General features: G+C 41.1%; 1 protein-coding gene and 1 long non-coding RNA gene across 3 annotated transcripts in view; one reads left to right on the forward strand and one right to left on the reverse strand.

Moving 5' to 3' along the window:
* LOC118512517 (dopamine receptor 2) overlaps positions 1 to 23,649 on the reverse strand; it is a 456,086-nt gene that overhangs the window by 418,330 nt on the left and 14,107 nt on the right. The gene's annotated exons all lie outside the window — the stretch shown is intronic.
* On the forward strand, positions 10,180 to 11,595 carry LOC118513154. The gene is made up of 2 exons (XR_004906423.1): positions 10,180 to 10,260; positions 10,340 to 11,595. It is a non-coding gene; the product is annotated as an uncharacterized LOC118513154 (long non-coding RNA).

Below are 23,649 nucleotides of genomic sequence, written 5' to 3' on the forward strand. Positions count from 1 at the left end.
GAGAATGCCTCCGACTCAACCGTTCAAGATCGGAGGGAACTTCGACTTGATCAGAATATTTTGGCGTTGTTTAAAGAAACCCCGGAAAGTATCCTACGACTTCAATGAGCTTTCCAAGAGTGCTTTTAAGAATGCTGATTTATTCATTTATTTTTCATACACTTACTGGCTAATTTATACTACAAAATTGGTGACCGATCTGAGGCCAGGATGTTACATTTATTTGTTTTTTTTTTGTTTGAGGCGGTCTGGTGGCCGAGGCGATAACGGCGCCGGTCTTAACACAGCAGGTCCGGGGTTCAAATCCCATCCAGACAGCTTCCCCGTGCGCAGGGCTGACTTCTTTGCTAAGGGAAAAATCAAGTCACTGAAGGTCGAGACCCTCTCGAGGTTATAGTGCGAAGAAGATATTAATTGTAAGTTCATTTTTTACGTAACTGAGTTATTTTATTGATTAATCGGCGCATAATTGGGCAGGTATCGGTGCATCGTAAGCATATCAGCGTGTCCATACGTTAGTTTTATTTTAAAAAAGTACCGTGTTATGTATGAAATGTTCAATTTTTTCGATTTTTATCGTGTTTTTATGTTGTTTGTTATGATGATGTTTGTTATATCTACTCAAACAAGTATTTCAAAAAGAATAAATATTTTAACGAATCAAATTTCTTATTTTAAAAAAATCTAGAACTTGTACTATAACTGCAAAAAAATACCACTATAGCTATTCATCTTCTTCTTCCTTGGCACTACAACCTCGAGAGGTCTCGGCCTGTCATTTATGGTTTTCTGTCACATAATTTTACCCTTAGTAAAGAAGTCAGCCTTACTACGGAGAGGCAGTCTGGATGGGATTTGAACCCTTATCCTGCCGTGTGAAGACCGGCGCCGTTATCGCTCCTGCCACCGGACCGCCCCAATAGCTATTAGTAGCACCATGATAATCGATAGCATTATTACAATTTGTAACTCTATAACAATGCATAATAATATAATTTTAGTAACGAGAAAATATTTTCTGTTAAAACAGCGTATTTTTTCCATCGTAAAAATTCGTTCAAAGATAACAGAATGCCGGATTCTTACCGAGAAAACTCACGATATGCACAAGGTGTTAAGGATCATTAAGATCTCAATATCAAGATCGAGCATTAACATGTGTGACCCTTAGACTCACTCCCTAGCCATTCCTGCTCTGAAGCTTAATAGCTTCGCTTGTTCGGTGTTCGCTGCACCTCTCCGTGATGCAGTAAGTAACTGAGTACGTACGGAGACAAAAACATTATTTTACTACAAAATTTTATTGAAGCTTCAAGTTCAATCGACGTATGATCGACACGGACTTGAACATTATTGTATTTGTCTAGCATTCAGCTTTTAATATATTTTTTTTCTTGAAATTCAATGCGCGTTATCTTGCCCCTTTGAAGCGTCGTTTACATTATTAAAACAAACTTCAAATCAGTAAACATAGAGTATAAATTACCGAAAAATTGGAGGCACTAAACAAGTACTATTCACGAACGCGCTACGGGACATTTCCGGTTCGTGGTGTTTGTTCACCTCATTAAATTCGAGACACATCATTCTGAACGAATCACAGGAACCAACAAGAACGACGGCGTTTCTCCACGTCCAGCAATAGTATAGCACGGATCGATCTCGCTGGGACGTAAAAGTTGAGCTTCGACTGCAGCGCCAGCGAGTCATTCCGATAGTCGAGTATTTCAGTGATGAATAACCTCCGCACGTTACAGCTCCTTTGTTTCAGCGACTCAAAATCTAATAACGCACATTGTCCGTTATAGTCCCCTTGGACGCTCATTGTACCCAAATCGAACCGTGTAAATTTGAGCTGGATCGATGCAAGGCGCACTATGGAATGTATCGCCGTGGGCCATCACATCACAGATCCGTATTCCATCGCAGGACGAACCAAAGAGCAATGAGCATCTTGACTGTGCGCGAGTCATGGATGTCGCGCGAGTTAAAACTATAGGGTTCGGACACAGACGAAGGAAATCGAGACTTGCTTATTCTGCAGTCAAAATCGGAGTGAGTTTATTAATTTTAATTTACATACAACTTGCTTATTGGGAATTGGATGGGGAAGGGGAAGGTATTGACGATTCTTGATGACTATTGCTGATTCGGCTATTGCATGTTTTGCAATCGGTAACTAGGTCAGACGATCAACACGGTTTGCTGATCGACGCTGTTTGCTGATCGGGTGCAATCGGGCCGGTGGCGGTTGACAACACTTGAAAATGTTGTGTTGACAACGCAGGTTGTTAACTTCTCCCTCTTTAAATTTGAGACTCCGTGCGAAAAACGTGAAGGTATGTTGGTGGTTGGTAACTCATCGGCTCTGGATTTGGGTCAGTTGGTTGATAACCTTTAGGTTCTGGAAAACATTGCGGTTTGTCATCAGGTGTTGTGATTACTTCTACGTTGATGGTTTTGCGGCGTTTTATGCACAGCAATACGACGCCAATTATGATGACTATTATTGGAATGATGAATGAACTGCCCAATGACCATTGCCACGTCCATGTGATACTATTACTTTCCAACTTAATATTCTGCATTTCCTTCCGTAGGTCTTTGTGTAGGTTGTGTAGATGTTCAAGGCTTAGGTTTATCACGTTGTTCGAGGCTGCAACATGTACTCCATGTATTGGTAGATTAGTAGGAAAACCACACAGTTGTGTTATGTTGACTGAAATCAGTATTCCATTGACGTAAATATTGCATGTGTTATATTCGATTAGCAGAGAGCCAGTGAGATTCCTTCTTCCTACTCCGCAGTTTGTATCCAATGTGAATAGTTTTACCGAATTGATAAGTATGTGGGACTGGTCTAAGTTGAATATCTCATCTTCTGTACTTCTATTAATATTCTTCATTTTTATCTTTTTATAAGGATTAACTTGTTTCGATCTACGTTTTGTTTTTTCATAAATGCCTAAGCTGAATCTTGAATTTCTATTTCTTTTTTATTTTTATTATAGTAGTTTAAATCAATTCCTTGCTTGTGTTTAAAATTTTCAGCTACTTTTTCAATTATCGATGAACTGTTTCTTGAAGGAGTATTTATTTCCAGAGGGGTAAATTTAGTACAAGAGTGTACTGAATTGTTATATTTGAACAAGGAAAGTTGTATCAAATCTATAGGAGTCATAAGCGGATTCTCGGTTTAAGAAATTCTATATAATTCCAATAGCGTAGAGTGAAATCTTTCGACTGTGCCATTCATTTCACTTCTACCAGTGGCAGTTACAAAATGTTTGATATTGAAGGAGTTTAAAAATTGTACGACTTCACCGGAATTTAAAGACTTTTCTCCGTCCATCACTATAATTTCTGGGGGCCTGTATTTTAGAGTAAATTCCTTAAGTACAGGAAACACATCTACAGTAATTCTAGAATTAATTCGTGCTACTTGTGCAAATTTTGCAAAATTATCGACACACGTAAGAGAGTAATGATTTTCCAGGAATAGTATATCAATATGTAAATTTTCAAAAGGTTTTTCTGGTAAAGGAGTGATTTGCAACGGTTGATTGTTCGGTTTCCTGTCATATTTGCATTTGTTAAAGATTAGGCAATTTTTTATGAATCCTTTTATCAAACCAGTCATTTTGGGGATATAATACCTCCGCCTAATCTGTTGTTTATTTTCCTCTAATCCTTTGTGGGCTCTATTATGTTCTTTACTAACTAAATCCATTTGATGTGAAGGTGATTCAATATCCTCTTACATTTTTTGAGTGAATCGTTTTTGTACCATTCACAATGGTAGAACAGTCACTTGCTCTCCTATCAAGCAAAAATTCCTCCCCGGGTCTGGATCAGATTAGTAGCAAATTGCTTCAAAATCTTCGCGACGTAGGGTGGAAACGTCTGTTAAGCATCTTCAACAATGTGTTGGAGGTCAACAGCGTTCCGCAAGAGTGGAGAGAAGTGAAAGTTGTCACAGCCTGGCAAACCGCCATCAAGACACGATTCGTATCGACCAATATCGTTTCTGTCGTGTTTGAGGAAACTCCTTGAAAGGATGATTCTGTTTCGGTTAGAAGTATGGTTGGAAACGAACAACCTTCTATCAAATACCCAGTTTGGTTTTCGTAAAGCCAGGGGTACTAATGACTGCTTAGCCCTTCTGGTTACAGAAATAGAGCTTGCTCGTGCGCGCAAGCAGAACATGGGATCTATTTTCCTGGATATACAGGGGGCATGTGACTCAGTGTCACCATACAAGCTGAGTCAAAAATTAGAAAATGTGGGGCTGGGTCCAAAGTTGAACAACTTGCTGTTCAACCTTTTGTCGGGGAAAGCTATGAATTTCAAAAATGGTCATGTTCAGCTAAAGCGGACCAGTTTCCATGGACTAGCACAAGGGTCCTCCGAACTGCAGCATTAGACAATTGGCTGACGACGGCGTCATATCTTTTGCAAGCAGGGACGCCGCCGAAATACAACTGGCTTTACAAGCCACTTTGGACAACCTTGCCGAGTGGTCTGAAAACCTTCGTATCAAGTTCGCTGCAACGAAAACTGAGATGGTAGTCTTTTCTCCTTTTAGCGACACGACAAAAAACAGAGAGAAAAGACTATTTGACCCAAAAATTTATGTCTTTTTGTACGGTGAAAAGATATCAACTACCGACAATTTTCGGTACCTTGGTGTTTGGTTCAATTCAAGACTAAACTGGAGTACACATATCACCCATCTGGTGCAAAAATGCAGTAAAAGAATCAACTTTCTAAGGACAGTCACAGGGTTCTGGTGGGGCGCACATCCATCAGACGTCCTGCGACTGTATAAGACAACGGTACTATCCGTGTTGGAATATGGCAGCATATGTTGCCATTGGGCATCCAACACGCATATCCTCAAACTAGAGAGGCTACAGTATCGTTGTCTTAGACTCGCACTAGGGAGCATGAAATCAACACACAACATGTCCCTAGAAGTGATGACCGGAGTGATGCCGCTAAAACTTCGTTTTGAAATGCTGTCGCTTCGCCTCCTAGTCCGTTCTTCAGTATCAAATCCCTTGATCGAAGAAAATTTTAAAGCGCTTCTAGAGACGGGTTCTAAGAACAAGATCTTGAAAATCTATGAAGATTTTGTTGCCCTACAAGTGCATCCTAGCGCTCCACAGGCATTAAACCGTGCTGCCCTTCCTGAGACCTACAGTTCCCTTTTAACAACAGATTCCTCGTTGCACGAGGAAATTAAGACCATACCGAATGATCTTCGCCCGATGGTAGATCCGGGCATTTTCAGGGATAAGTATGGCCATTCAGATCAAAGTAGCCAGTATTACACTGACAGATCTTGCTCTAAGGAAGGCACCGGCTTCGGCGTTTTTAGTGAGTCCGCCGAAGCATTTTTCAAATTGCGGGAGCCGTGTAGTGTCTACACCGCAGAACTAGCCACAATCTTGTACGCACTATTGATGATAGCAGCGAGACCTTCGGATCAGTACTTCATTTTTACAGATATCCTTAGCGCTATCGAAGCACTACGATCCCCGAAGGCTGTTAAGAGTCAGGATTTCCTTACCATGAAAATCATAGAATTGCTTGGCTCCATTGCTGTCAAAGCGAGGTGACAAGGCGTTCAGGATTTCGCTAATTTGGGTACCTTCTCATTGTGGAATTCCCGGCAACGAGAAGGCAGACTCACTGGCCAAAACAGGCGTCCAACAAGGCGCCTTTTACGACCGTCCGATCTCGGCCCGAGAGTTTCTTCGTCTACCACAGCAACTTTTCCTGTCTCGCTGGCAGAGCATGTGGGAAGCGGATGATCTCGGGCGATTCTTTTTCTCGGGCGATCTCTCCGCAAGTGTCCCTGCGGCCTTGGTTCGGTGGGCTCTCTGTAGACCGGGCGTTCATACGCATGATGTCTCGACTTATGTCGAATCATTTCGCGTTGAATGCTCATCTGCAGCGTATAACTCTGGCTCAGACGAAGGTGTGTGGCTGCGGTGACGGATTTCACGATGTGGATCACTTTCTGTGGTCCTGCGTGCAGTTTGAAACCGCAAGACCCTCATTGTTGGGCACAGTCGAGAGCATCGGCAGACGACCGGGTACAGAAATAAGAGAAATTTTGGCGACTAGGGACCTCGCTTACATGAGGCTCATCTTCCGATTCGCCAGAGACAACGGTCTTATCCTTTGATTCCGCATCCCCATTATTCTTTCAATCCTAAGACATTCCCCTACATTCATTTTTTGTTATTCGTTGTGTTGTCCGTGTGTTAATTGTTCTTTGTTGTGCCACGGGTAGTTCGTTGACGGTGCAACAGTATCCGGGACCAAAGTCGGCACTATCGTTAGAAGGGAGGCAGACTTTTCTGCAATAGTGTTCTTCATCTCTGCCTAGCCTTGGTGGAGCGAGTTCGGTCTTGTTGGCGTTGGGTTCGGAGGTGGTCGGCGGGTCTTACCTCGTGATTAGCAGAGACCCTGCTGTTCAAACTGTTCAAACTGCTGGGCAGTTTGAGGAACACTATACAGAGGCAAATGTTTGTGCTGTCCAAAACGTTGTTTTTTTTTTTTTTGTTTAGTTTTGTTTCACTCTCCAGATCCGATACACGGAAGGATGATCCGGTTACACACCACACTACCATCAACACAATACTGCCAGCAATAGTCCCGGACCTAATCATTGCTACAACTTCTACAATAGACCTGGATTTCCTCACTGCAATCGCCACACACCTACAACCGAGCATGCCCGGGATAAGGCTAAATACCAGGAAGGTAATGCCTTGGTAATTTCTTTGTGAATTTTTTGTTTTTGACATTTGTATTTCGTCAGCACATGCGGTGCTGACAATACGGCTTCTAGCCGTCATAATTAGTAAATAAATAAATTAAATAAAATGAATCGTATTTTTAACATATTTTGACGTCCATAATATTTTTTGAACGTTTCTTGAACTTTTTCCATTATATTTTCTGATGTGTATAATCCGTTCTGTTTTGAGGCATCAAAATGCGTTTGTAAAATATCTAATAAATTCCTTTCAGTCATATCATTTGTTTGTACTGTAATTATCTTAAAATTCGAAAAGAGGTTCTTAATTTCTACGTTTTGATTACTGTTATGTTGTTGTGTTTGGGATCGGGTTGCCGTTTCACACACTTGTCACGGAAACACAACGGTTTCCAATAAAACATAACATTAAGTTTATTTTAACATATAACACATTAAAACGCGAGACGTGCGGCAGGCGTTGCCGATACCTCGCCTATACATTTTTTCATATACTGAATCATCTGGCTGAACATTTTTGCATATACTGAATCATCTGGCTGAAAACTTCTTATATTCGTTTCTACTACTTCAAGCTGTGGTTTTGCTGGTGGGCGCAGTAACTCATGACTTGTCCTTAGAGTTCTGCCAAAAATTATGTCACCTGGTGTTTTATGGCCTTCTATTTGTGCATTTGGGGTTGTCCTATACGCGAGCAAAAATATATCGATTGCCTCTTGAAGTGTAGTGTCTCCGTGCTTTATCTTTACCAAAGACCTTTTAAAAGTGTCGACAAATCGTTCGACTTGCCCATTCGATTGTGGGTGAAAAGCTGCTGTTCGTACATGATTTACCGCATTTGTTTTACAAAATTCGCTAAAAGCCTCGCTGGTAAGTTGCGTTCCGTTATCTGTTACCAACGTGGTGAGCAATTCAAACCTAGCGAACAATCTGCGTAGAATAGCTACTGTTGCTGATGTAGTTATGCTTATCGTTCTTATTATCTCAGGTCACTTTGTAAACGCATCCTTAACTAGCAAGAAATTATCCCCATCAATGGGACCAGCATAATCGACGTGCACCCTCTCCGACGGCAAAGATAGTTTCGCCCAGGGGACTGGAACTTGATGCGGAGGTGATTTGGCTGCTGCAGCGCATGACGAACAGTTACTCACACGTTCAGCAATATCCTCGTCCATACAAGGCCAGTACACGTAGCTGCGAGCAAGAGTCTTCATATGTTGTACTCCTGGATGACCACGGTGAAACTGCTCCAGGCATCTCTTACGCAACTGTTCAGGTATTACTAGCCTTTCCCCAAACAGAATGCCTCCATCAATAGTTGCCAAAGTATCCTTTCTGCTATAGTAACATGCCAGCTCCTGCCCCATACCTTTTCATTCTGGCCAGCCTCGTTGTATGTACCCGTATATTTGCCGTAAGACTCTGTGCTGGTTACAACCTCTCGGAAGCTTAAAAGAAGAGTACATAATGCATTAGAAGAGACCGATTATATCCTTTTCCAGCTCAATACATGCCACAACGTAATCTTCCTCCGGCTGTGTTCTTCTCCGCGTTCTGATGAGTCTGGACAACTATTAAGAAACACGGTAACGTACTTTTTTCTCTTAGTTATGCAACATGCGTTTACCTGACTACTTTCACAGCTGCTTTTGTACGTCCTCCTCGCGATTTGTGATACTTTTTGTGACAATGCCCTTCTTTGTGTCCTTTTTGCCCACATTGCCTACATTTGTGGGTCTTACAGGGTGTTCGAGATAAATTTGACAGTTTCTGAGGGAATAGGAAAGGAATTTTTATCAAACTTATGTTAAATTTAAAAGAAAAATTCTAAAAAGTTGAACTTACCAAGTTTGCCGCATTTTTTATTCGAAGTACCCCCCTCCGCGTCGATGGCCGCCTGCACCCGCTTCCGGAACCGCGCGCAAGCCCGGACAACCATGTCTCTGGGGATGGCCGCAAACACGGCCTTTATTCTGGCCACCAGCTCCGCTTTGGTATTGCAGGACGCCCTGTTGGTGTCCCGCTCAACTGTGCCCCACACAAAGTAATCCATAGGATTAAGGTCAGGGGAGCTGGGTGGCCAAACGTCGGTGCTGGTGTATCGGTCGAAATTGGCAGTAAGCCATTGGCGTGTTTTTACGGGCGTATGGCATGGTGCAGAATCCTGCTGCCAAACGTACGGCCACACATTGGCCACCGTCTCAATCCACGGCTTCACCACGGTGGCCAGCAGGTCAATGTACCCGTCAGCATTCAGCCGCAGGCTCTGGGGGAAGATGTGAGGCTGCATCACGTCTCCCTCCGACGAGACGCACCCGAACACCATCACCGTCTGAGGAAACTTCGTCTGCGGCACACGGGGCACATCAGCAGCACAGTAAGCGAGGCTGATATAGTTATGCTTGTCGTTCTTATTATCTCAGGCCACTTTGTAAACGCATCCTTAACTAGCAAGAAATTATCCCCATCAATGGCCAGCGTAATCGACGTGCACCCTCTCCCACAGCAAAGATAGTTTCGCCCAGGGGACTGGAACTTGATGCGGAGGTGATTTGGCTGCTGCAGCGCATGACGAACAGTTACTCACACGTTCAGCAATATCCTCGTCCATACAAGGCCAGTACACGTAGCTGCGAGCAAGAGTCTTCATATGTTGTACTCCTGGATGACCACGGTGAAACTGCACCGCTTCCGGAACCGCGCGAGATAAAACTATAGGGTTCGGACACAGACGAAGAAAATCGAGACTTGCTTATTCTGCAGTCAAAATCGGAATGAGTTTATTAAGTTTGATTTACATACAACTTGCTTATTGGGAATTGGATGGGGAAGGGAAAGGTATTGACGATTCTTGATGACTATTGCTGATTCGGCTATTGCATGTTTTGCAATCGGTAACTGGGTCAGACGATCAACACGGTTTGCTGATCGACGCTGTTTGCTGATCGGGTGCAATCGGACCGGTGGCGGTTGAAAACCCTAGAAAATGCTGTGTTGACAACGCAGGTTGTTAACTCGCGCATAACATTATCTGCAACGCAGCATAATTCAGCACGGACCAGCGCACCAGCATCAATCCAAACCAGTCAGTTGATATTCAGACGCTAATACGAACGGTATCTAACTCCGCCGGTCGATGGTAAAAAAGATAAGTTTTTTTTAAAAACACTTCTCCCGGACACCGTGCATTAACTGATCCAATTTGCAAGCAAAAGAAATCGCAAATAATTGCACAAAAGTATATAGTTATAATTATGGTAACACTAGATTAAGATTTAGTGTTAAGCATTAAACTAGGAATAGTATACGCGCTGCTAGATGAGAGCTCACCTGCGTTAGGACGATAACGCAGCAGATAGAGCGAACCGCTCTCTTTGCTTCCAGCCGTGACAGCGGACGGATCGGTAATTTAATAAAGTGTGAAATAACGACTCATAATTGACGCAGCCGGTAGTCGTCTGGTTTTCGTAAGGAAATTTAACAGTGCAAGTGAAGAGAAATGAAAATCTCACTATAAGTGTATCCGGAATTTGTTCCGTCTTCTAGGGATCGTAAAAGCTAGAACGATTTGTAGTACCGCCGTTCCTATCACCAGGCGTCAACGACCTCACACACTTACACGATCTACGCAGTAAGTCAAGTAAGTTAAGTAAGTTTTTTCGTGTAAGCGTCTCGCGTGTTGGCTACGTTTGGCGTACGTTTAGTGAAGCGAGAGCCGAACAGTTTAACCGTTCGCTCCTAATGTGGAGAAATACCCAGTCAGAAGCGACTATTACAGACAATTCTTCAGAAGAATCATCACTCAGTCCTTTGCCTTGCGACCGAAGCGTTTTCGATCTTCACACTGATAAGCTCACCGTAGATAGCACAATGGCAGAGGTAAAAGAACTTACGGAACAGATTAAAAGTCTAACTGGTGTGATTTGCCAGATTGGTGAAAAGTTAGAAAGAGGTGCGGCTCAACAAAATCACACCTGTGTTAAACAGAGATGACAATAAAGGCCAAGCAACAGAAACAGCAGATTTTGGAAGCATGTTCAAGAAACCCGATCCCATTAAAATGTTACCGTCGTTTAATGGGAATAAAAAGCAATTGGCTTGTTGGCTAAATACAGCTGAAGAAACGCTACAAATTTTTGAAAACGTTGTGTCACCGCCTTGTAGGAACGTAGTATGTATGAGGGTTAGTTGGTAAGCAACCACGGGACGAGGCGGTTGAATAAATGGAAGAACTCTACAATTTAACGCAGCCGGTACGATATGTTTTGTTAGTCAGTTTTGGTAGTTGAAATATATGTGAGAAGGAGAACAAACAGAGAAAAAGTGGTAAGAGTTTGGTATGAAATTAATTATTATCGTTGTTGTAAAGTGTTAACTTGAGAGGAAGACAGGCGTTGGTACAAGGATGGAACGTTTTATTGGTATGTGTGAAATGATTTGGGACCGGCTAAACACCGAAACGAACAATACCTGTATGAAGGATACGAAACGAAAAGATGTGGGACCGGTTTAGAGCCGAAGCATACAAGGCACTACTACTACTACTGCTGAAAAAAGAGAGTGAGATTTTACTGATCAGAGTCAAAAGATGCGGGACCAGCTAAATACTGTAGCGCACAATACAGGTATGAGGAAGGGAAAAATATGTGATGGATTGATGACCAAAGCACAAAGTTATCACCAATGCAAATATGGAGTATGGTATTGTTCTTTGGAAGTGGGAGACAAAATTCCAGAAGGAACTGTCCAGTCGTGCAGTAAGGTCGTAAAAGTGTAGTCACTCGAGTAAATTAAAAAAAAAATATATATATATATATATATATATATATATATATATATATATATATATATATATATATATATATATATATATATATATAACGAGTATATTATACGGTTAACATAACAAAATCCGAGAAAACATTCATAGTGTAAGCCGAGATTCGGCATTGTAAGTAAAAATAAAAAAAAAATTCAACGGCAGAAGGTTACAAAGAAACGTTCGAATCTTGTGTAACAGATGGCTCAGGAAAACTTATATCATTTGGACCCGTTCAACGACAACGTGGATAACTCCAGCTTACGACGGGAATGGGAAGAATGGTTCCGCGCTTGTGAAATTATCCTCGAGCTGCAACAGTTCCAGACACAGCACCAAAAACTGTTGTTTATGTTGGCTCGTAGATGTAGAGGCCTACAACGAATTTACCATCATTTGGCACCAGTGGAAGGGGAAATTTATCCCGGGCCCTTAAAAATCCCGATGGCTCCACAAGAGGTACCGGAATTCGATAACGCGGTCAAGCGGCTTTACTCCTTTTTTGTGGGGAAAAGAAATGAGCGAGTAGAACTTGTGCTGTTCCGTTCAATCCGTCAAAAAGATGAGGATCCTTTCAATCGGTATGTGTTGCGGCTACGCACACAGGCAGCATGTTGCGAATTTGGTGAGCGAGAAGAGAAAGAGATCCTGCAGCAGATTACGGTTGGAGGGCGGGATGAAAGAGTGAGAGACAAGTGTTTGGAAGGAGTGATGAATTTGGACACCATCATCAACTATGCGGTAAACCGTGAGGTACTTTTTGAACAAAAGGAAAAAACACAAAGATTCTTAGCTGAACCAGCAGAGGTTTCTCATGTGAAACAAAATGTAGTGCCAAGGGAGAAATATTTTGTGCAACGAAATCAACAATTTGGAGTGCAAGAACGAAATTTTGAACCGCATTGCAATCGGTGTGGTTCGTGGAAACAAACGAGATTCGAAAGAGTGTGTAGCACGAGGAGCAGCGTGCCACAATTGTGGTCAGATTGGACATTTTGCTAGAAAATGCACAGCCAGTCAACGGCCTTCAGCGAAGAACCGATTTACATGGAAAAGAAGTTAAAGTACTAACGCGGTGCACAATGGAAAAGAGGAGTCGGAGATGGAGTTTTCTTATCGTCATGAGAACCCTACGAGTAAGGTAAAATGAGTTTCACTTCATTTATTTCGCCTCAGATAATTTGTTATGCTCAAAAATTTACCAATCGGTTGCATGAAGATCGAGCATCTTGTTCTCACTCAGTGGAATTTATACGTAAAAATAAAATACAACAACATCCAATTAATTTTCGTTCATTTGTTACTTTAGGAAAATGCTGATGATGGAATGATCACAGGCTTTATTGATCGCCTACCAGTGAAATTCTTGATTGACTCGGGGGCAATGATAAATACGGTTACAGAAGACGTGTGGAAACAATTAATGTCGAGCAACGCAATGCTGTACAAGAAAAAGTTTCAATGTGATCGACAATTTACTTCGTACGCTTCTCAAAAGCCATTAACTGTGTTGTCTATTTTCGAATCATGGATCACAATCAATGACACAAAGCCAAAAACGTATGCTGAATTTTTTGTAATACAAGGAGCTCGGAGAAGCCTGTTATGCAAGCGCACTGCAGAAGAACTGACAATTTTGAAGGTAGGACTATATAGGAATATAGGACAAGAGATCAAATCATTTCCTAAGTTTCCAAAAGTACAACTAAAATTATCTATCGACTATAGCGTCGCCAGTGGCCAAGAATGCCAGTGGCTATGGAAGAAAAAGTAAATAGAAGATTACATGAGATGTTAGATGCCGACATCATTGAACCGGTGGTTGGTCCATGAGAGTGGATATCAACAATAGTAGTAGTTCCTAAGGGTACAGACGATATTCGCCCTTGCATAAATATGCGGTACCCCAATCTGGCGATACAACGGGAACACTATCCACTCCCACTTATTGACACCCTACTTAATAAGTTGAAAGGAGCAAGGGTATTTTCGAAGTTGGACATCCCGTAGGCCTATTATCACGTAGAGCTACACCCCGAGTCACGAGAAATAACAACGTTTATGACGGGGTTTAATGAGGGGGTTAATGAGGTTCATTAAGGGTTTAATGAGGTTTAAGCGTCTGATGTTTGGCATTAACTGCGCGCCAGAGATCTATCAGCGAGTTATGTGCGAAATGCTCAGTGGAATCGAAGGCATCATTATTTATATAGACGACATAGTAGTATGGGGAACAAATCAAGCAGAGCACAACAATCGTCTTGCAAACCCTAAAGGAAAACAATGCCCTACTTGGTCAGGAGAAATGTCTTTTTAATGTAAAAGAACTAGAAATCTTAGGATTTCAAGTAAGCGGAGATGGTATATGTCCAACAGAGGATAAAGTAACCGCTATCAAATCCTTTAGAATGCCTGAAACTAAAGAAGAAGTAAGGAGCTTCTTATGGTTGGTTAATTTCATAGGACAATTCATCACTCATCTATCCACTCGAACTGAGCCATTGCGATGCTTCTTAAGAGGAGAAGTAGAATATTTTAGAGACGAACAGAAATTGGCATTTCAGAAGCTGCAAAAGGCGATTGGAAGTGCTGTTCATCGGTTATGATTTTTTGACCCCGGCTGTTTTGACTCAAAGAGATAGAAATGACAATGTCAGAATAATCAGCTTTGCATCAAAGGGACTTACAAAAACGGAAAGAGTGTATCCACAAACGTAAAGAGAAGCACTGGCTGTTGTTTGGGCGGTGGAAAGTTTTATCCGTATCTGTTTGATAAACATTTTACAATTTTCACGGAACATAAAACTCTCGAATATATATGTTTAGTATGTCTGACTGATTGAACATATTTGCGCCTGGGGGGTATGCAAACAGATGCACGGAGAAACGATTATAATTGTAAACTACTACACATCGCTACAACGACACATCGTGTGCTTGGCTGTACCCCCCCGAAAAAGACCAATAAAGGCAAGAAAGGTTAAAGAGCTGTAACGGACCTTGAAGAACGAATCATTTCCATCTTCCTAGACAACTCAGCTTCAGAATCGGTTTGGAGTCCTTGGCGGGTAGCGACATTCCGACACTCTGCAGTGTTCTCCAGTTGGTCTAGCTTTCCGTTGCCTTCCTTTCTTACTCTCCCTAGACTTCCCCCCTTTCCTCCCCATCTGGTACGAGATCAGTTGGCATTGCCCGACGATCCGCACCATTCCCTTCCAGCCCTGGGACGTAGCTAGTTCGGCGTGACCAACAGCTCGGACCAATCCCTCCCCCCGATAGTTGACCAGTTCGGCATAGTCCAACGGTCTCTGTTGTCCTCTTCTCGATATTAACCCACTACCACCAAATCGGGTTTTATCATCTTCCCCTTCCTGTCCCAACCGAATTCCCGGAGTAGGCCGTACCCCTACAATATATTCAACGGAAAATATCAAGAAAGTAAACGAGCATGCTCGCGAGCAGAAGCATGGGCACTGCGATTACAACCCTATGATTTTTCAGTAGTTCACATTCCGGGCGCAAATAATATTTCTGACATTTTGTCAAGACTATTTCCTAGTTCAGATAAGCCTTTTGATGAATCTGCAGATTATTATATCTGTGAAATAGGTGAAGGATATTCGGCTATAACCCTAGAGGAAATAAGACAGGAAACTAAACAGGATGAAACCCTGCAACAAGTTTCTCGGGCAATAGAAAAATAACAATGGTCACCAGAATTATACGCTTACCAGGCTTTTTGTAAGGAACTAGGAATCTCGAACGACATCGTAGTTAGAGATGACAGAATTATACTGCCGTCGAAACTGCGGCATCGAGCTCTAGATATAGCACATCGAGGCCATCCTGGAATAATTTCAATGAAACGAAATCTTCGGGAGAAAGTTTGGTGGCCATACATGGATCGAGTCATCGAAAATCGAGTTCAACAATGTGCCGGATGTGCGTTTGTAAGCCGGCCCCCCGGAACCAATTGGACCCCCGGAACCAATGCAAAGAAAAGAAATGCCAACTAGGGTTTGGCAGGAACTGGCTTTGGATTTTTTCACTGCCAAAGAATGTGCCACATTTCTCGTGGTAGATGATTGCTACAGTCGATTCATAACTGTTACTGAAATGAACTCAATCAGTGCAGTGAATACTATTAATACCCTTGAGAATATTTTCAGACACCACACATATCCGGAAACAAATCGATCGGATAATGGACCACCCTTTACTAGCGAAGAATTTTCCGATTAGTGCCGCAGCAAGAACATTCGTCTTGTGCGAACCATCCCATACTGGCCGCAAATGAACGGCTTAGTGGAAAGACAAAATCAAGGCATCTTAAAGACCTTGCGCATCGCTAAGGCGCTCAAACAACATTGGAGGAAAGCGATAGCAGAATACGTATATATTTACAATACCACTCCACATTCGGTTACTGGCAAATCACCCATGGAATTATTAACAGGAAGACCGGTAAAAGATCTCTTACCGGCTCTACCTACGGATCCCTTCTGGAATCGTGATGAGGAAGTGAGCGATAAGGATAGGATAAAGAAAATGCAAGGCAAGTTATACGCAGATAAAAGGAGACAGGCAAAGAAAACTAAGATTTGTGTCGGAGTGATGATTAAGAACTACGAGATGGGGAAAATTCAATCCAAGTTTTGTCCAGAAAGATATACGGTTATCAAATTAAACGGGAGCGATGTACTCGTGCAAAACGAAAAACGATAAAAAACGATAAAAACTATTCGTTCAAAACGATAGACAACAAGGAAAAGGAGGACAACATAACATAAAAGGAAGAAGAACCACGTACTGAATCGCAAGGAAAAGAATCACCACCATCCAAAAGAGTGAAAAGATTAATTTAAATTCCATTAAGATATCAACACTAAGCATTTTTTTTTTATAAATACTGTGTAGTAATAGTAACTTCAGTGAAGTTAGAGAAATTTTAACAGACGCTATCGGTGATAAAAAAAAGTTGTCGTCTCATAACTGCCAATTATGGCATAACCGCATGGAAGGTAGTATCGAACATTACAAAAAAACCAAGCAAATAGTGTTCAATTTAAAATCCCTGGCCAAACAAAATGCAAAGTATAAAGGTCATTGGGACGGGATAAACGAGTTTATAGATGACTTTGGCTTAGCGGTGTACATAAGTGGACTAAAAAAGCCTTACTTTGAATACGCGCAAGCCGCATGCCCCAAAAGCATAGAAGATGCACATGCTTTCCTGTGCAAGTTTGCTAGCAATGAGAGTAACAGAAGCTTGAATACAAGAACAAACTTAGTAAAGTGCAACTAGCTTGAAAGCTATAAAACTGTAAAACCAAATACATTTGCTCACTAAGCATATCCCAACAATATGCATATCAGCAAAAGTGTAGAACCAATGGAAACTTGTACAACCAAGAGTAGGTTGACCCAGAACAGAGGTCTGCTCAATAACAATGAATGTGTCATCAACACAGAAGATGAGGAGTTGATGGTAAATTTTTGGGTGGGTCAGGACAATCCGAAGCCAAAATAGTTAATTATATTCCTTACATCAAATGCAGAAATTCAAGATCAGGTGAAGTTATAAAATTATTAATTGATTCTGGTGCAAATAAAAATCTCCTTAGGCCTGGAATTATTAAAATGCATTTAAAATCAAAAACATCTCAGATAAACAACATAAATGGATCATTTTTCAAAGAAAAAGAAGGAAAGGAAAATCTACTTGCAAACAATTTACCACCACAAACGTATCATGAAATACAATTTCATAAATTTTTAAATAAAGAATGTAAGAAAAGTTTCGAGGAACTAAAATCCATTATTTCGTCGGATCAAGTATTGGCATATCCAGACTTTGAACAGGCATATATTTTGACAACAGATACGTAGTCACTAGAATACGCTCTTGGAGCAGTTTTGTCTCAAATACAAGAAGGAATCGAAAGGCCAATTGCATTCGGCAGTAGAACTTTGAACGAAACTGAATCGAAATATTCAACGACAGGAAAATATGCACTGGGAATTGTATTGGCCGTTGAAAAATATAAGCCATATCTGTACGGTAGAAGGTTTACACTTGTTACGGACCACAAACCACTGACGTTTATTAAATCCTCCTTTAAGAACTCCAAAATTCTGCGCTGGCGATTAGAATTGGAAAATTATGAATACGATGTGAAATACAGAGAGGGAAAAACGAATGTTGCCGCTGACGCTCTTAGCAGGAAGGAATACGAAAAACTGCAAATTAACGTGAATACAGAACAATCCATTCATCCCTCAATACATTCCGCCAAAACATCGTCCGATTATTACATTCACATAAAGGAAAGACCAATTAACTAGTACCGCAACCAGTTGGTTTTCAGATTAGAAAACGCAGATCCCACAATCATTAAGTCAGAAGCATTTCCCAACTACCGCAGAGTTATTGTAACTCAGCGAAAATTTGAAAGATCAGATATTAAACGTCACTTAGAAAATTTTCACAATGGCAGACAAACGGCAATCTTGGCACCAGAAAAGATAATTCAAATTGTTCAAAATGTATTCAAACATCACTTTTCGATAAAAGGACATTTTATTGTGACAATAACAGAAGTAGAAGACGTACCTGATCTGAGTAAACAAGAATTTTTTATATCCACCGAACACAATAGAGCTCACCGTGGTATCTCAGAAGTAGAACAAAAACTCAGGCGTACATACTTTTTTCAAAACAAATCAAACAGTACATTAATAGTTGTGAAGTATGTAACGTTCATAAATACGAGAGAAACCCGTACAACATTAAAATATCTCCTTGACCAATAACAGATAAGCCTTTGGATCGCATTCATATGGACATCTACATAATAAACAATTGTAGCTTTTTGTCCTTAATAGGTTCATTCTCCAAATACCTGCAAATGCTTCACATAAGAAACAAAAATATTGTCCAAATTCAGAGAAAACTCAGCCACTATTTTGCACAATTCGGAAAACCAAGAGAAATCATTACAGATCATGAAACAACCTTCAGATCTACCCAGCTCACCAATTATTTATCCTCACTTGGTGTAACAATAAAGTACGCTTCATGTTCGGAATCAAACGATCAAATAGAAAAGACGCATAGTACAATCTCTGAAATTTATAACTCGAACAAACACAAGTATGAAGGATGCGATACGAATGATAAAAATAGCGGTAGCATTGTATAACGATACTGTCCATTCATCGACAAAATTTACACCAAACGAGTTAACTTTTAACCGAGTAAATGACAATAATCCAGCAGAAATATTGGAAAGAGCAAATAATCTTTTCTCTAAAGCAAAGCAAAACTTAGAGATAGCCTTTAAGCGACAGATAAATAAAAATGTTCACAAACAAGAAGCTCCAAATGTAGACGAAAAGCTGTAGTCTTTGTGATGCCAAACTTAATGGCAAGCATAATGAATCGATTAATTGGATTAATTTAAAAGTAAGGAATAGGTAGGAATAGGGAATAGGATAGTTTTAAGAAAATATTATAACGTTGTATGAAAAAAAAAATACTGATAAACGACCGAGGACGTCCGTCTTCTCCCCCCGTGGAGAAGTTATAATTATGGTAACACTAGATTAAGATCTAGTGTTAAGCATTAAACTAGGAATAGTATACGCGCTGCTAGATGAGAGCTCACCTGCGTTAGGACGATAACGCAGCAGAAAGAGCGAACCGCTCTCTTTGCTTCCAGCCGTAACAGCGGACGGATCGGTAATTTAATAAAGTGTGGATTTTATAATTGTGGTAATTATATGAAGCCAACGGATATGTCCAAATTGACCTTTACCCAAAACCATGGTGAAAACTCTTTCCAAATCATTGTTTACGACAAGATGTTTCAAAAGAGATTAATGACAAAAACTGATCTCGCAGTAAATCGAAATCTTGCAGTACAACTAGAGAAAGCTTTCAAAGTAACCGCAAACGAACAAAAAAGCAAAATAGAGCTATCAAAGCATAGGGAATCAGAAGTCAGACCCCTTTATTACGCAAGAAAATTTAAGGCCATATTACACCTGTTTACAGTTACAGTCTAATCGCTCACCGTTTGCTTCGACTCATGAGCTGCTTGCTTCGATTTGCATGCCCTTACCATCGAATGCGCGACATAACGACCGAATCACATGCCGTTACCATGGAATCACGTGCCGATGTACATGGATTTTTGATTGCTCCTGTATGAGAAATTTGATGTAATGAATAACCCGGTTAGGCTGTCACCATTAGAAAACATTTCGTCGGGATTTTTATACAAACAAACGGCTAATAAACCATAAATGGCAAAAAAATGTGTCGTACAATACCAACATCAAACAGTAGCGATAAAAGTAGCGAGACTAGCTTTTCTAGCTAGAGATTAGTGATATATACATTAAACAGGCGAAAATGAGCATGTTCGAATGGCAAAGAAAACTTGGAATAATCTTGAAGCAATTTGTTTACGTTTTTCTTTTACAATATGTGAATTTTTCGTTGAATTCTTGGAAATCGTTGGTATGTATCGTTCATTTTAACTTTGACACAATATGTAAAACACGCGTAAAATAGTTTAAAATAATGCTTTCCATTGCGTTTAGTCGTTAAAATTATCCTATTAAAATTTTCCGTAAGTTCTTCGACAGAAGAAGCGAATTTGAAATGTGCTAACATTCACAAATCCATAGATACCGGCACGTGATTCCATAGTAACGGCATGCAATTCGACCATAGGGTCGCTCTTTCGATGGTAATGGTATGCAAATCGAAGCAGGCAGCTCGTAAGTCGAACCAAACGGTGAGCGATTCGACTGTAACTGTAAACAGGTGTATTATACGAGAAACCTATTCAAATAGAAAATGATGAAGAAATTAGGAAAATAACCAAAAATATTCATGACCGAATGGATTTCGATCTTGCTCGAAAGACCTAAACTGCGAGAAATCTCACTAGTGATAGGGTTTGTGCAATTAATTTTCTTTCGCTACGTCGATGTATGAATGTTGCGTGATCGAGTGATTTTGTTTTGTACTGTCCTTTTCATTACAAATTCATTCGGTAGTTACATTCGTGTTCATCTTCATTAATTTCTATGTTTGTGTTAAACCTTCGTCCTGTTGTGTTTACGCTATACGGTATAATTCTTATAATAATTGATCTAGAGCTAATCTTTAAAGATAATTCAAAATGATTAAAAAAATAGATATTAATCTCCGACAACAAACAAGCATTTTCTCCCTCCCCTTCAACCCCTTCTGCGCCTTTCGTAATAACTTCAACCCCTTCTGTGCCTTTCAGTATCTGTTGATACGATAGGACCCCTTGTTTTAACTGAAAATGGCAATAGGTACGCAGGAACTCTTCAGTGCGTCTGTCAAAATACGTAATAGCCATACAAATACTCAATAAATCAACTAAGACAATTGCAAAAGCAGTACTAGAGAAATTTATACTCGTATTTGAAGCGAGGAAAAGCATAAAAACGGACCAAAGAACTGAGTACAAATGTGTTTTCGAAGAAATATGCAAACTATTACAAATAAGGCATAACCGGTCTACTCCACATCATCCACAAACAAGTGGTGCACGTAACCACAAGGTATTGAATGCATATCTGCGTATATTAAGCAATACACGAAAAGACGATTGGGATCAATGGTTGCCATTCTATTGCTTTGCTTACAATACTACTTCAAACCTGCAACACAGTTACACTCCTTTCAAACTAGTTTTTGGAAAGAGAAACGAAACGTTCGAAATCTGTAAAAATAAGAAATTAGAACCTATCTACAATTTGGATGCATATGAGAAAGAGCTCAAATATAAATTACAAATGGCGATATGAAGCCAATGCGGCGATATGAAATTCCTTGTGCTCCAAACTCCCGACGGTACATCCCTTCCCAGAAACCCATTCATCATAGGCAGATCCATTTCCGGTGTCGCTGGTTATCTTACCGAGCCCGGCAAACTAATTGATAGTGGAAAGAAGCTACTGTTAAAGACCCGCAGCGAACGCCAATTCACACTCCTCCAATCCCTGATACAACTCATCGACGGAACCAAAGTTACTGTGACCCCGCATACGACCCTCAATAGTGTACAGTGTTGTGTTTATTCCCTGGACCTGAAAGACGTGAGTGACGAGACTATCCTAAATGAACTTAAGGACCAGCAAGTTGTTTCTGTGCGCCGGTTCACCCGCAAAGTTATTAACGACATTGTGCTCACAATCATTTTCCTGCTCCGTATTGCCACCACCAAGATCCCTTCAGTCATCCGCCTCGGTGCCCTGCAAGTATCCATCCGGCCGTATTACCCGAAAACCATGATGTGCTACAACTGCGCTCAATACGGCCACACCAAAATGAGTTGCAAAGTAGCACAATCCTGCGCCAACTGCGGTGCGCCTGCTTACGGAGACTGCATCGTCGATCCCGTGTGCAAGAACTGCAAAGGACCCCACAACGCCTTCTCGCATTCCTGTCCCCGATACAAAGAAGAATAAGCTATCATCAAATATAAGGTAGATAATAACTGTTTGTTTGGTGAAGCCCGTAGATTTGTTCGTTTGCCCGTAGCTCCTTCCCTTGTCCAACAAAGACTGACGTACGCACAACAGACAACCGCGGACGAAAAAGATGCTATTATTGCAAACTTAGAAACCAAAAACAAAGAACAAGACGAACTAATAAAAAAACTGCACGCATCCATTGAAGAACTGAGAAAATAAATACGCGACCAATCTAAAATGATGAAATCCATCACAAAACATATGAACAAAACAGATAAACAACAACAAGAGATCACTAGAATCAGAAACCGACACAACTCTGACTGGCACTGCCTCTACCACCTCATCCATCTCCCGCAAGCGAGCCCCCGCTAATAAGGGCTCTCCCTCCTCGGAAGAGGAAACCCCAACCACCCCCACAACCATCCCTCACCTTCCCTCTCCCCATATCCCCAACCCCTCCACCATCCCTCTCCTTCATCCGTTTCCACCCATAGCAAGAAAAAGAAAAAAATCTTGCTAGTTAATTCTCTTTCCCCTTGACCGCTTCTGAACCCCATCCCACATCTGAATCCCCTGCCCACCATATTATCGACGACCCCCAAAACCCATCAAATACCTCTAACCAACAATCCCTTTTTGCATTATCCTGGAATATTAGAAGCATAAAAAAACTTAGATGAACTAAAACTCCTCACTACCAAACATAATCCCAGCATTATCACCTTACAAGAAACACAACCTATACCCTCTCTTTCTAACACTCCTTTCAACAAATATAACTGGTATTTTAATATTAATCCTACTCATACATACCAAAATGTGTGTTTGGGTGTGCTTAAACACATTCCCTCCCCGTACGTAGGGCTGACTACTTTACTACGGGTAAAATTAAGTCACAGAAAGCCAGAAATGGCTGGCCAAGACCTCTCGAGGTTGTAGTGCCAAGGAAGAAACACATTCCGACTAAAATCATTAAACTAACCACCTCAATCCCATCAGTAGCCGCTCAAATTGTATCCCCGCTAAAAGCAACCATTCTCTCCATGTACCTATCTCCCTCCCTCAAGTTGTCTCCTATACAAAATGTCGCGTGCGCGAATCTAGCCTCGCGGCGCGTTTCTTTAGACAGGCGCAGGTCACGCCGACTTAAGATCAATAATACTCAGACTCGTTCTGATGGTGAAATGACCAACTTTATTGAAACTTATTCGTGTTGGTATAATAATTAGATATATATTGCTGGCCGATCGCGGTCAGCAGTTCTTCGGTTGTCCGTTGGCGACCGATCGCGATCAGCAGGTTTTCGGTTGCCCGTTCGCGGTCAACATTTCTTATTCTTATCGTACCGTTGTACCGTCCGTTGGCCACACAAAACAATCTTCCTACTCTTCTCTCACAGCTCTCTTTTCCATTGATTATCCTCGGAGATCTTTATGCCCAACACAGCACCTGGGGTTGTTCCCTTACCAACTCCCGTGGCAATGCTATTTCCTTCTGTCGATTTAGAAATCCT

The sequence above is a fragment of the Anopheles stephensi genome, chromosome X (genome assembly GCF_013141755.1).
Source record: "Anopheles stephensi strain Indian chromosome X, UCI_ANSTEP_V1.0, whole genome shotgun sequence".
NCBI classification, from domain to species: Eukaryota; Metazoa; Arthropoda; class Insecta; order Diptera; family Culicidae; genus Anopheles; species Anopheles stephensi.